General features: G+C 48.0%; 3 protein-coding genes across 10 annotated transcripts in view; 1 reads left to right on the top strand and 2 right to left on the bottom strand.

Annotated features, from left to right (window-relative positions):
* Positions 1–1229, bottom strand: part of LOC106728837 (refilin-A) — a 234102-nt gene extending 232873 nt beyond the window's left edge. For both annotated transcript variants that reach the window (XM_032471295.1, XM_032471299.1), the window contains exon 1: positions 1115–1229. The gene's annotated coding sequence lies outside the window, so the exon portion shown is untranslated. The remainder of the gene's footprint in view (positions 1–1114) is intronic.
* ZNF664 (zinc finger protein 664) overlaps positions 1–1249 on the bottom strand; it is a 39272-nt gene extending 38023 nt beyond the window's left edge. The window contains exon 1 of one of the 3 annotated variants that reach the window (XM_014553766.2): positions 1115–1249. The gene's annotated coding sequence lies outside the window, so the exon portion shown is untranslated. The remainder of the gene's footprint in view (positions 1–1114) is intronic. The other 2 variants (XM_014553767.2, XM_014553768.2) reach the window with 2 other exon arrangements.
* Positions 1250–2319: 1070 nt separating this feature from the next.
* CCDC92 (coiled-coil domain containing 92) overlaps positions 2320–14387 on the top strand; it is a 29344-nt gene continuing 17276 nt past the window's right edge. Inside the window, exons 1-3 of one of the 5 annotated variants that reach the window (XM_032471292.1) lie at positions 2475–2683; positions 3132–3295; positions 11740–11854. The gene's annotated coding sequence lies outside the window, so the exon portion shown is untranslated. Of the gene's footprint in view, positions 2344–2468; positions 2684–3131; positions 3296–11739; positions 11855–14387 lie in introns of those variants that run through there. The other 4 variants (XM_032471293.1, XM_032471291.1, XM_032471294.1 and 1 more) reach the window with 4 other exon arrangements.

Consider the following 14387-nt stretch of genomic DNA (forward strand, 5'->3'; position numbering starts at 1 on the left):
TATAGAAAAGAAAACTGAGGCTTAGAGTGATTAAGTGTCCTCCCCAAGGCCACAGGACTTTAAAGTGGTAGAGTCATAATTACAAGAGGGGAGGGGTGGAGGCTCCCACACATAAATTTCTTAACCAAAGAGACCTTCCATCATAAACGCTTAGTCTCTATAATTAGTGTAGATTTGAGCTCCCTCCACTAAAATTTCATTTCACCAGAGGACAAAAACCCAAAAAAGCTGTTTTAAATGTAAAGTTAAAACTTAAACTGCCACCCATGCAGGAAATGGCTAAATAAACTCTCGTAATATTCAAACTACGGAACATGATGCAGCAGTTCTGCAAAGTGAGTGAACGCACGATGCGCTACGATTGAAAGAGTACACAAGCACTCATTGAAACAAAGATAATATGAGTACACACTCACGTAAAAACATTTTTAAAGATTTAGAAGGATATACGCCAGACATACAATAGCTGTTATCTCTGGAGACAGAGGGTGGTAGTCAAAGACTTTAGCCGTCTCGGTGATGTTTTAATTTTCACAAAGAAAATATTTTACTTTGCTAACTGAAAACTAATTTTTAAAATTGAAATGAACCTGTGGGTTCAACACGAAAGTCATTTTTCCGTTCAAAAAAGCTGTGTTATCTATAAAGGAAGGAAGGGCTCCCTCTTTAAAAAAAAAAAAAAAAAGACAAAATATATAAACAAAAAACAGTTCGATCCTATTAAAACAATAAACTATCACAAAACGTTCCTTTCAAAAAGCAGTAGCTTAGAATTTTTAAAAATATCTAGTCTCCTTTGTGGGAATAAGACAACCAATAAACTATCAACTAGAAGAGAGCAGAACAGGCTGGTCCTAGAGAGAATGAGTTGTTAAGAGTTCGGCAAGGAAGGTTTCACAAAGGAGCTGAGTTTTGAGGAAAATGAGAGGTGACTTGGCAGAGAGATGCGAGAAGATTAAGCCAGATGGAGAAATGTCTGGGAGGTGGATATACTGAGTTAAATCAGAAGCAGGGCCCAGGAAGAAAACTAGAGTAAAGTCCTGAAAGAGGAGAGGAGGATTCCTTTGGATGTGGGAGGTGAGAGGGAGCTCGACTGCGCGGCCATCCAGTTTACCTGGGTGAGAATCCGGCCCTTGTTGTGGTCAAACAATGGAGGCGTCCAGCGGCAGCAGCGCTGTGCGCTGGGTGCGCGAAGGGTTCCTCATCACCTGAGTGGGATGCTCGTCTGGCTCTGCTGGGACGCGAGGCGCTCTAAAAAAACACACAACATCACACCATGCAGGGAGGCTTCTCCGCCGCACAACCCGGCTCCCTGATCCCACGGCGCGGCCATTACCGCCTCTCCGGGGACCCGCCTGGAAAGGCTCCAAGGCGCGGCTTCACGGGTTGCTAAAGCCGTTTTGCTCCCCCTTCCCTCGGCTCCAACAACAATGGAGCCCGGCTCGGGAGTCCGGCTCCCGCGGGGCCTCAGCCCGGCCTCGCCCCTACCGCTGCCCATCCGTCGCCGCGCACCCGGCCGCCATCTGTGACCCCTGCTCCCCGGCACCGCGGGCCCACGCCGGCTCGCCGAGGCCCGAGGCCAGGCTGTCCTTCCCGGGGTCGGCCCGGGGCCGCCAGGCCGCCCGGCTGCGCGGAGCCGCTCTGACCTTTCCCATCAAAGCCCACGGGCCGGCCCCGGCCCGAGGCCCATCCGAAGTGATGGGTTGTTTTTCTTTTCTTTAATCCACTCATCCTCCTTCCGACCCCGAGCCCGCTCCCCGGCGCCCCCCCCCACCGCCCCCTCTTTGATCCAGAATTTCAATAAAGAGACTGCAGCCTGGCCGCCCGAGAACTCACTCCAAGTGAGGGGTTGAAGCACCCCAGGCCGCGGACTCCGCGCACCCACCCTCCCTCTCCTCAAGGGACACCTCACAGGTGCGTCTCCGAGCCGCGCGCGCGCGCTCCGCACACCCAGACGCCTCCGGGGGACAGCGCGCGTGCGCACGCACGAGGCCGGCGAACCCCCGGGGGAGCGGGGGCCGCACGCATGCGCGCGGCCCGGCCCTCGCCCCTTCCCCCCGCCTCTGCTCCCACCCCCGTCGGCCGCCGCGCGTGCCCTACCCCCAATCCCAGGCTGGTGCCGGGTACCCCCCTACCCCCACCGCCCAGCGCGCGCGCGCTCCCGCTCGCCCGCCTCGCTCCTCCTTCCCCCGCCCCGCCCGGGCCCGCGTTACCCTAGGCAACCGCAGTGCGGCCGCACCTGAGCTGTGCGCCTGCGTCCCACCGGCCAGACCCTCCCTTCCCCCGGTGCGTCCCCTAGACCCGCACAGCTGCGGGAGGGGGGCGTCGCCCCCTCCCCGCGACGTGAGTATCGATCGGCCCCTGCCGCTCCTCCCCGCAGATACAGACCCGCCGCCTCGCCGGCGCCTCGGCCGCCCGTCTGGTCAGCGCCGCCAGGCCTCGCCGCCCCGGCCCCCGCTCCCAGCGTGCACCGCGGCGAGCGCTCTGGTGGGAGCCGGCGAGATGCGCTCGGCGGGCGGTGCCCACTGACCTCCCTTGGCGGCCCGGCCGGGGCAGGGCCGGAGTCGGGAGCCAGCCCCGCCCGCCGCCCCGCCCATGGGCCGCGGGCCCCGGCTGCCGCCCGTCCGGAGGACCGCGCCGAGGGGGGGAGCAGCTTGAAGGACCACGACGGCCGCGCCCGCAGGTGAGGCGGGGCCCGAGGTGTGACCGAGTCCAGCCCCGCTCACCTGGCGGTACCTGCGGGGAGGCTCTGCGGGCGCCGGCGAGGGGCGGGGGCGCTCGTCGGGGCAGGAACTCATTTAGATAATTTTTAAAGCCCTCACTGCAAGGGGAGGGGGTCCTCCCATCCCACCCCCATGGTTCAGGGATGAGGAAAGGTGTCCGCTTGCGGAGACAGCTCGGGGGTGGGGTGAGGGGGACGAAGAGATGGAAAGCAGGGCAAAAGTGAGGCGCAGCGACCCCCGCGCCGGCTGCCTCGGGGTCTTCCAGCCCGTTATGGGGCGGGGGATGCCAGGCTGCGGTCCGTCCGCACCGCGCACCCAAGCCAATCCGAAGTGGGAGGAGAGGGCAGCCCAGGGGCCTCTCTGGCCAGCCCCGGGGTGGGATTGTAGGGTGAGAGATCCGCATTGCAGGTGCACCAGGAGCGCCCGAGGGCCTGGCCCTGCTTTGTCTGGGATGCTGCAGGGAGGAGGCCGTCTGAATCCACATCGCCTTTTTAAATGCGTTTTACCACCCCGTGGATGTTAGAGACCCTCCCAGATAAGTTGCATTGTCTTCTGTCCTGATAACCTTTTACGTAAGTATTCTACCTTTACGGCCCTTCTCCGAAACTTTGACGTGGGCTTTAGTTTACCCTAAATAACGATTTGTGATTCAGGAAGCTGAGCCTAATGCAAACATGCAGCAGAGCTCTAGGCTCGGCTACAGAGCCGCCGTCTGCTACGGCGAGTTACTCTAGTTGAGCTAACTTGCGTTTTCATGCTGACCTGTATTTTAATTTCAAGCTTTGATATTCAGCAGTATGATCTATTCCAATAATGAAAATGAGGTGGCCTAGGAGGAAGTATGATCGTGGTCTGTAATTTAGGTTGCAGTCATCGGTCTTGTTACAAGCTGCCAGGCGGAATACTTTAATACATTACGCATTTCCAGAAACCTACCTGTAAGAGTGTTAAAACTAGAATTGCCATTTTAAGACTTTTAAGTTAGAAAATTACTAAAAGAGCATTGTTATTGTTTTATTAAATGATTCTTTTGTTTGTTTTGCACAGTCAAGAATTCCCCTGCATTTTCTTGCCATTGAATTGTAAGGGGAAAATGCTAACATTTAAAGTGACTTTTACCTCCAAAGATGTTTTTGAATGTATGTATTTCTTTTGGCTAAATATTCATCATATGTGAAATATTTTTGGAAGAAGGTTTTAAGGCTCATGATATATGTATATATGTATGTCTTTATATATACATATACACTACTGGAAAACCTTAAAATAGTTTTTATTATTCCTCTGCATCATGTTATAATTACTCAGTAAATTTAGTTTAGCTATATTTAAAATTTTAAATACTGGACAATAATTTGTGTGTATCAGATTTTTACTGTGTAGCACGTGTAAATATATCAGTCTAACAAACAGGTTTCTTGGAAATTAGATATTTTTATTCTTTTTTTTTTTAAAAAAATGAATCCTTTCACTTATGACAGGGAATCATGCATGTGAGTCCTTAACTGTTTCATCTGTCGTTCGTTGGATAAAATCATTTTAACATCATTACTTAATTGGCAGAGTGCATTTGCAGCAATATTGATGTTAATAACAGCGTTGAGATTCTTAAGGAATACTTATTTTTAGTTATATACATCATTTCCTCATATTTCTGGTAAGGAAAGACCTGGGCCTTCTTTTATCTGGAACAAGGTCAACCATAAAAAGTTCTTAAGACATAGTGGGCACACTCTGTTTATTAACTAAGGCTAATTATATCTACTGAATTGGGTATCCATAGAGGGCAGAGACTGGGCACCTTTATATGCTTCACATGCCATGGATGCAATAACTGAGTCAGATTGACATTCCAGACCAGTTAGGTAGGTGCTAGCGTAATGACACCAATTTTCACATCTCCAGCTTTGATGTTTAAATCTGCAGAAAGGTTGGGCAGGAAAGTGAATGTGTCCTAATTGTCTTCAAACATTCAAGATCTGTCATGCAGCAAAGGGGTTTTATGTATTTAGAGTATTTTCCGAGCTCCAAAGAGGACAAGCAGTACTTACAGGTAGACAGATTTCACTTTGATTGCTTATGAGTAGACCCTCCCATGGAAAGAAGGGGCTGCTCTTTCCGTGTGGAGTTTCGTGATGAGCTGGTGCCCACTGGGCAGGGGTGGCTACCAGGAGGTACCACAGTGGGAGTGGGAGAGGCCTTCTGAGGGCACCACGGGGCTCTAGTGGCAACTGGATTGGAGGACATTGTGGTTCTTTTTTATTTCTTACCATGGCTTCGGCAGTTGTAGGCATAACGACATCTCAGACACCTACTTCGATCCTTGGGAGATGTTTACTGGGTCAGAGGCCAGCCTGGTATCAGAGATGATTCTAATCCTACTTTGCATTGGTGTGGGGCTGTACAGGTACTAAAGCACTCTAACATTCAATGATTTATTTTAAAAAGACTCTTCTTAATTATATGTGCTTTGTATTTCTTCTTTTGGCTTTTATTTTCTATAATAAACATTTAATTAAGAGGAAAGTTACCTTTTTCTATGAAGGCAAGCAGAGGAGTCTTTTTTTTTTTTAAGCTCTTAAAATAGAATGATGTCAGTCATTCTTTTGAGAGTCAGCAGGTTGTGAAGGTGAATAGATTTTTTTTCTTAGCTGAAATTACTTTTTAAAGATACTGATTAAAAGGGCTGATTCTTGTGCTTGCTCTGCATTTCAGTTTCTGTTTATTTCATTACTCAAACATGACTCAAATTTCACAGCAAAAAGTCCAGTCATAGCCACCTACAGTAAGTTGCATTGGACTTTTTTTCAGTATGTCTGCCTTGTTTTTAAATATATGTTGGCAGATAAAACACAGCCAAGAAGAAGCAGAATTACAGGGGACTGAAAAGATGAGGTGAATTGGACCTTTGTGTTTGAAGAAGAAAAAGACGTGTCCTATTTGTACTAAGCCAAACCTGGGAATGGTAATTTGTCAACAATAGGAATGGTGATCTATCTGTTATAACAAGAATTAGGCTATTGACTGTCAACCACAATACATGTATTAAGTGGGTCAGTGGGGTTAGGGTTCTGTCTGTGGCCAAGGAGCAGAGCAGAGCTTCCTGTTAACAGCAGAGGACCCAATAAACGCTGTCTGCACAAGAATTTAAGTGGAGCACGTTGGTAATGAGGCCAGTTGAGTTAAACCAGATTCTGACCTCTCCCGTTTAGGAATAAGTTAGAGGAAAGAGAGAGTTCTGAATTAATATATACATGGACTTAATTTTTAAAAACTTAAAAAAAAACAGTTGCCCTCTTCTGTTCTTTAGCAGATAAATTTGTCCCATGCTTTTGGGCCTTTTACCCACCAGCTGAATTTGGACGGGATCATTTAAATAAGACAAAGATTTTAAAAGGTGCATCATTTATATTTCATGCATGAAAGGAAAAGAGAAGACAATCAAGTTCTTCTGGTCAACCGAAAAATGACATAAGAAAACCTAACAAGTATTTATTCCTTCAGGGAAAAAAAAAATCACAGATGCTGCTTTAAATATTATGACCAGGACAATAAATTATCAAGTAAGGCAGCCAGTTAGAAAGCAGCCTTTCTAGAGGTGAAAGGTTACATTTTATAGCTCCTCACCATACTCTCTGAAGTCATCTCATAGATGTCTTAAAAGACTTCTTTGTTAATAAGGAAACAGGAGGTTATGTTTTTCTGTGAGTTTCCACACTGGGGAGCAGACAGAAATGGTTATTTTTGTGATTACCCCGGTTTACCACTTTATCTGAAATTACTGTATGAAACAAGAAGAAAGCTCTACGTCTCTGGAGCCATAAGGGAAGAGGAAATACGTGTTCTCTTTTCGAGATTCTTCCTGCCAGCCAGATCCTCAGGGCTGAGCAGTAAAATTCCATCGGTTAGCACAAAAGAGCAAGCCAGAGATGCTTAAAGCTTACAATAAAAGAGAAAAAAGGACATGTTGAATAAATGGAATTTGAGGCACAGAATACTCTGCTGCTACAATTTTTCTCTGTTACCTCTTTGACAACACGTAAGAGGTTAAATTGAGATCCGAGTAGGACGCATAATCTTTTACTTTCCCGATTTCCTTCCCACCCCATTTCTAAATGTACCTTGGACCCTGGTTGTTTACTACGTAGGTAAGAGAGTTTTTGAGGCATTTCTTATGTGACATTGCTCACACATTGCTACCACATACAAATTCTAATTCCCAGTATTATTACAATGCTGTTTTTCTTAAAAGTTGCACATTCCACCTAGAAATGAGTGGCATCATTCTCTGAAAGGGCCATGTTTGCTGTAATGTCAATGCACAAACACTGGCTCCCCGAGATGCAGTTCCATCACTGTCATAGCTTAATAATCCAGGGATCGCCATACTTTTCTAGTGGTTTCTAAGCTCATTTTTTCTAATCATGAATGAGTGTAGGAGGTTAGCTTCCTGCCAGACCCCAAACATTGAAGGAGGCTTTTTTTTTTATCCCCTCTCTCTCCAACTGTCACATGTCCCAGCCCGGGTGAAGGGCACTGGTGGCTGCGGCATGGGGGAGCAGAGCCAGATTTTAGACATGCTTGTCTTGCACATTGATGAGAGAGATGAAGAAAGGTTGTTGTTTTGTTTTTTAATTTTATGTTCCCACAGATAAGAATGTAGCAGGGTTGTTAGGTACGGCCTATCCTTTTCAAGGCAGGGTCAGTCTTTGACTGTGACAGTGACTCATCTTTCTCTCTTGGTTGAGTCTGGTGATCGGACCAGAAAATCCTGGCGGGACACAGCAGCCGCTGAGGTGCCTGCTCACTGACCAGCTCTGTCGCGGTGGGCCACAGGAGGGGGGAACACAGTCTTTTATGACAGAGAGGATATGTAATCCTCCTCGGCCACTGCATGGTGAGATGGGTTTCAAGTGAGGAAGTAGTTCCCATCAAGGAAGTGCTGGAGTCAGTTTTTGACCGAAAGAGGTTTATGAGTCTAGTGAGGCTGTGGTACTAGGACCTGGTTCAGAGACGAGCGAAGCGCAGCCTTATTGTTTGAGGGCAAAGGCAGGTTTTTTGAGGGGAGAAGACACAGTAAAAATCTAAGTTGAAACAAATAAGGCCAGCGGTGGCACCTTCCCGGAGACGGTCATGTTGAGTGCCGTCTGTTTGGGGGTGTTCTCGGGTCTCATCCATAGTTGTGGGATGGAGCTCAGAGCAGTTTTGGACGATCATTGACTAAGTCTAGACACTGCATTAAATGCTGCCCACCAGCAGGCCATGGCTGCAGAAGACTGCCTTTGCAGGTAGGCTCAGAGTGTCACCAGGACTTCCCAGTATCACCACGAGTCTGAGGGAAGCAGATTATCCACCCCTGAGCCTCAGAGGAAAACCAAGTGAAGTTAGAGATTGTTAAGCAGTTGGGGCCAGCGTCTTCCTAGCAGAGATGCTGTGAGTGTCAGAGCATTGGTATCAGAGGTCCACAGAACTGCAAATCCCAGCAGGAGGGTGGAAGTGACAGTGTAGACAGTCAAACCCTAACAGGCTCCTTGTCACCCACGCTCCTTGCACCTGTGGATGGAACGCATGATGCTGCCTATGGTATAACACAGCTTCATCCAGCACAGATTTCGTCTTTGGGGGAGCAACCAGAAATCTCTTAAGTCTACTCAGTTTTTTAGATGAAGGTCCCAGTTTTTTGTTTGTTAAGACTCTCCTGTTCACAGTCTACAGGTGGGGCATCTGGCTGCTTCCTTCCAGTTTCTGCAAAATCCTGCCAGGTTATTATTTTTTTTCAATTTCATCTTCACATTTAACCACCTCTTCTGATTCTGGATGATACAGTGACTGTGTAGGGCCTTACAGCTTTATTTCCAATCTGACCTGTAAATTGTGGGCTCCAGTTCTAAACAATCACATTTACCGTGCCAAATCCAGAAATAAAATATTTCAGAAGTCTTTCTGATGGTCATTGTGTCAGCTGATGAACATACTTCTACATCTGGTGAAATTACTAAACGGTCACATGAAAATCACTTTCCTTGTTTGAACAAAACATTTGAATATATTTACAAATGCCGTCCCCCGAAGGGAAGCGCTAAGCTGCTCTCTGTCTGCATGCCCCCCAGCGAGTAACGCAGCTCTTCGTGCTGTTGAGCCACGCCGGGGAGGGGGGGGCACGCCAGTCGGGTCGAAGCCTCCCTAGCACCGCTTCCCGTGCGCGGGCACAGGGCCGTGGGCGCAGGAGCCAGGCGAGGAAGCTCAGTCCCTTGGAGCCGCCGAGAGGCTGTCTTGGGAACGCTGACGGTGGTCTGGTTACAAGGGCCCCCTTCCAGCCTCCAGAGGCCCTTGTACCGCGGCAGGGGGCGGGGGGCTGATCTGGGACAGGCACGTCGTGGGGATGAGCTGCCAGAGGGGCCTGGTCCATCTGACAGGGATGCCTGGCCACGGACAGCCTTGACCATGGTTTTCTCCAAAGGGAGAGTGTTTCTAAAATGGCCCCCACATCAGGTGACATGAGGACCATGAGAAACATGAGTTCCTCCACAGGTGAGGCACCCTCACTGTTTTCACAATTGACCATAGTCAGAATAAGAGTCAGAAAAAAGAATAAGAGAATCACATGTTGCAGGGAGGGCGACGCGTCTTGTCTTCTGGGCAGGCCGTGCGGAGGCGAGACGAATAAAGATCCTTCTTTGTTGAGAACAGTTCGCATCCCAGAGGCTGATTTTCTTTTCTGTGAGCTACTAGTCTTTTCTCCTCGATTATACACCAGTTTTTAGTGATTTCCTTTTAATATACCTCGATTCACACATACACACACACACACGTGCTTCCAAATAGTATATTTTAATACCAATATATTATTTAGAGATTTTAAACTATGGTTGTAAAGCGTTATCAGATATATCAGATGCCTGTAAAATATCCATTGATTTCACCATCTGAATTTGAGCTTTAAGGAGAAGTGTTCAGAAGTACTTAGCAGATGAACTGCAGGGATCATGAGGTGATAAGGTGTGTTTTTCCTTGTTTAAATTTTCATTTCTTCACGAGTCTTTAGGTAAATATAGATTATTAACTTAACCACCTCACTAGCAGTCCGAAGAGAATTGGGGGTTTTAAATAATACATACAATTTACATTAAAGGATAATGCAATTGTTGCTACTAAGAATTTGTCAGAGAAATACAGCATCTTAGAGCATTACTCAGCTGGCAGGAGTAGAGTAGCTTTATAGGTTAATGTAATGTAATGTCTGAGATTTTTAAAAAGTAAATTGTAAAGTTACTCGTTTCTTAAGCTATAGCTCATTTTAGTTGTCTGCTCAGGTTTACCTACTCTTTAATAATGATCTGTGAGGAATCTAGGAAGAGCAATTCAGTTTAGTCTTTTTGCAGAAAGCCCGCTTCTTTGTACGGATTACTGTGTGCGGGGTTGTCTGTCCCTCCCCGGTAGGAACATAAGCTCCACGGTGGCGGGTTCTCCCCTGTCCTGTTTGTCGCCCGTATCCCAGCTGTCCTCCGTGCAGCCTTGCTCGGAGGTGCTCAGAGAAAGGTGTTTTCTTTATTGAGAGAGTGAGCTCTGACACTCTGTACGCCCCCACAGAGGGAAACAGAACCTCGCTTTACAGAGTCACCAGGCAACGTACGAATGAAAGGATTTGCCTCAAGAGTATTTTAATAATTTCTTCATTTAGCCTTCCATGTTCTATTGGAGTTCCTTCTTTCTTGTTCTTAACAGAAGCTTTCTTTAGAAAAAGATAAATAGCTTTTCAGCTTGCACCTGCATCTTTACATTTTGTTTCTAAACTGGGATTTTATAACCTGAGTAATTGTTTTTACTTTGGAAGAGACCTCTTCCAAGTAGAAAGCCATTTCTTAAATTACCAGCGCGACACTCACTTCTTTAGCTTCTGCAGTATGTTTGTGCCAATTACAAAGTTAAATTATGGCTCTTTTTTGACAAACAGGGCTTCCTGGTGGCCATGGAGCCTGTACTTTCATTTCTCCCAGCTTGGAAACCTTTTCTTAAAGTGCCAGTACATGTAAAATATTCAGAGTTTTGGCATTAGTTCATAAATTTCTTGGGAGTCTTCAGAATCCTAAGATTTATGTAAGCATTTAGTGGTCTCCTTAAAAACAGGAATTTCTTTGCATTCAAGACGTGTTAAAGCCTTTAACCATGAGCATTTCCTAGAGATCCCCCGGTGTAGATTGGAGTGCTCCTGTTCAAAGCATACATTAGGTTGACTTCGATATATCCACTTAATGTCTGCAGAAAATGGCTGTATAACCATAATACTGAGGCCCTGTTTGGGGCTCTTGCATTCACCCTCTCCAGTCCTCAGTTCCCTTAAGCATTTCATACAGGAAAAACAAAATCTCATACTGTCCCAAAAACGGGAGGAAAATTATTATATTCCTAGGCAAATTAGAGTTTATGTGCAGCCCCTTCCTTCGGAGCAAAAGAAAGGAGACGCGTGTATCCTGACCCAGTAATGAAGCGGGCAAGGCGGTGCCTCCCTGCGCGCCTGCGTCCCCAGAGAGAGAAGTGGGGGAGAGCCTCCCTCAGACAGGACCCCTGGTTGCCTCTCACTGGCCGTTGCCTGTCCTCTAAGGTCAGTTAGAGGAAGGAGGCTGCAGGTGGCTGGGACTTGTCCCCCCTGAGAGCCCCATCACCCACGGTTTACTAGCCATCCAGGAAACCTAAGGAGCACAGAGTGAACCCTGAGTCAAAAGGGGAAAAATGCCCGCCTCAGATTAGACGGACTAACCCACCGTCTCAACCGCAACACTGTGGCATTCGGGGCCGGTTTGTCCAGCGCTGTGGGGGCTGCCCCGCACATGGCGGGCTGTTGAGCAGCCCCCCCTGCCCCGCCCGCCCAATGCCAGAAGTGCCCCTTCCCCAACGTGACAACCACAGCGTCCCCAGGCCCTGCCTGTCTCCCCTGGGCACCGCCACCTGGCTCGATCCGACTCATAGACGGGGCTCAGCTCTCTCCTCCTGACCGCCTGCACTTGTTTCCACTCAGGACATTTACACATCGATTCCATGTCGTCTTTGGATCAAAACAACCAACTGTCCCTTGCATCAGCTGTAAAACAATGACTGTGCAGATAACCTTACCTGGAGGACGTTCCGAGCAGGTTAGTCAGGCCAGCCCCTCACCAGGACCAGGGGCATTACTATTACCACTCTCTGCCGGATCATCTTCCTCCCCTCCATCCTCCCCTCGCTCCAACCCCACGCTGGCGAGCCATCCCAGTCACCCCCGTCGATTTGAGGGCAGAAGGCATGAGCGTCTGTGTTGAATTCAACGTTCTGTACGAAGAGAGTACCACATCCCTCCTTTAACTAACCAGGAAGCCTCAAAGCATCTGTATCTTCAAAAAAGAGTTACCTCTTTTGTATTACTCAGATGATAGGTTGTCAAGTAAGGCAACCAATTAGAAAAGCAAACTTTTAGAAGTTAAAAGTTACATTTTGAAACGAGTCAGCAACAATCTCTAAAGTGCAGATGTCTTAAAATCCTTGTTCCTTAACAAAACAGAACAGGGGTGTACATTTTTACACGGGTTTCCACACAGAATAGCACAGTAAGCTTGTGGCTCTTTAACAGAACTAGCTTGTTAGCCCAGAATAGTGCCTGCTTTTCTGCAGCTTTAGCAGTGAAGAAACATATTCTCTCATTCTAAGGCCTTTTCACAAGCAGCATCCTCAAGAATAAGCACCGAAATTCTTCTGGTTGAGCACAGAGCACGAAAGAGTAGGCTGGAGAAGCTTAAAACTTAAAATATGGGAAAAGGAAAGAGCGGAAGAGGGGTTTTAACAAGTGGATTATGGGGCAGACAATGCTCTGCGTCTGTGGGGCACGCCAGCCTTTCATCTTCTGGGGAGAAGAGTTGAGTTCATGGTGTGGCCTTGAAGTCAGCCTGGTTTGGGATGAAGCCCTGCCGGTCACTTGCTAGCTGTGACTTTAAGGAAGTCATTTGGCCCCTTCAGCCTGTTTGTTACTGTGTGGGATGGGATCAGAGTATCTAGTCCTCGGAGCGTTTACACCGCGTCGCTTGGTGCTCGGCACGTGAGCACTGAGTCAGGACCAGGTGGTCCTTTTCACGCCGATCCCCTCCGAGCTCCCCGATCTGTTGCTGCCACCCTTCCCTTCCTTCCATCCCGCATCATCCCCACCAACTCAGTTCCCTTTGGTAGAACTTTTGCCTCTACTGAGTAAAAGCTCAGCTTTTCACCATTTCCTGTTTCTTCCACCTTAACTTTTCTGAGCAACTTTTAATAAGCGACTCAAACCCAGCCCAAGCTTTTCTATGTAACTTTCTTTTCCACCACTCCCCAGAATGTTCTTTCTGTGGTCTCACTGACTTCTAAAGCTCCATTCACACTTAACCTCCTCCTATGTAAACCAGCCCCCGACCCCCCATCTCAGAGGATCAGCTCCAGTCCCAGCCTCTTCAGGACAGGACCGTCCGGGTCACTGCAGCCCTTAGCTACTCGACATTTATTATCCCTCCACGTGCCTGGCACCGTGGGCGGCACTGGGAACGCTGGGATGCAGTCCCCGCCTGCCAGGGACCTGTGGCCTCATGCGGGAGGCAAGCAGGTACGTGAGGCAGAGCTTCAGGTGCAGCTGTGGGTTACCCTTCCCCCGGCCCCTGTACTTGGCGTGTGCCTCATGAGGGCTGAATTATACTTTTTCTTTGTACTTTGGTGGCTGAGTCTCATATCCCCAGTGAGCTGAAGGCACAGGGCCGAGGACGCAGTGAGCACTTTTGAACCTATGCTGGCTTGATCTTTAACCTCAAGGTGCACATTTAGGAGGAGGACTGGTTGCTTGGCCTGTTCTAATGGGCCTTGTCAACTTGAGAAGATAAATTAGAAAACAAAATCGCTGAGGTTGTTAAGCTCCTGGCAGTCACCATAACCTGTTGGTGCCTCGAGTGGTTTCCAGGCCTGTAGAATTCGTGGAGCAGTGTATTTTTTAATTGGGAAGTTCTAAAATGGAAATAAAGACTGATCCTTCGAATTGAATAAAGTTAGCTTGATGAAAAACTCGCTGCATCGTCCTCTTTTTTTTTTTTTTTTTTTTTTTTTTTGTTCCATCACGGACCAGGAAAAGCACCATCAAAGCTCAGCATGTGCATTTCCTGAGTGTCTGAGTTCCTGCCTCCACTGGAAAGTGGAGGACTGAGCCCAGTTCACACAGGCCGAGCCACCCCTCTGGCGCAGTGCTGTGTGAGCCCCGGGAATCCACACAGCCAGCCCCTGACAGTAGTCACCATCCAGGTGTAAGTAAGGGGCACCTGACGAGATCCTGTATGTCACACACTATGCATTTTCCTCTGAAATGAAATTTTATTTCATTTTTGTGGCTTGATGGTTTTTTGGCCTTTTTGTTTGCAAGCTTCCCCAAAAGCATGCAGGAGCCAGCTGTCCTTCCTCCTCGGCCTTATTTGCATGCCAGTCGGAGAAGGGTTTCAAGTCCTCTCGTGTCACCAGTACAAAAAAAACTACCTTGAGTACGGGGGTGGGTGGATGTCAGACCAGAGACTGGCTGAGATTACCACTAATTCTCAATCAGAGAGAACGCTTTCTAAAAAGGGCCAGCTCGGATTACTAGAGGGAGGCACTCCCTGCTCTGGGCACTGGTGTTACAGCAGGGAGCAG

Source organism: Camelus ferus, chromosome 32, assembly GCF_009834535.1.
Source record: "Camelus ferus isolate YT-003-E chromosome 32, BCGSAC_Cfer_1.0, whole genome shotgun sequence".
Classification (NCBI taxonomy): Eukaryota; Metazoa; Chordata; class Mammalia; order Artiodactyla; family Camelidae; genus Camelus; species Camelus ferus.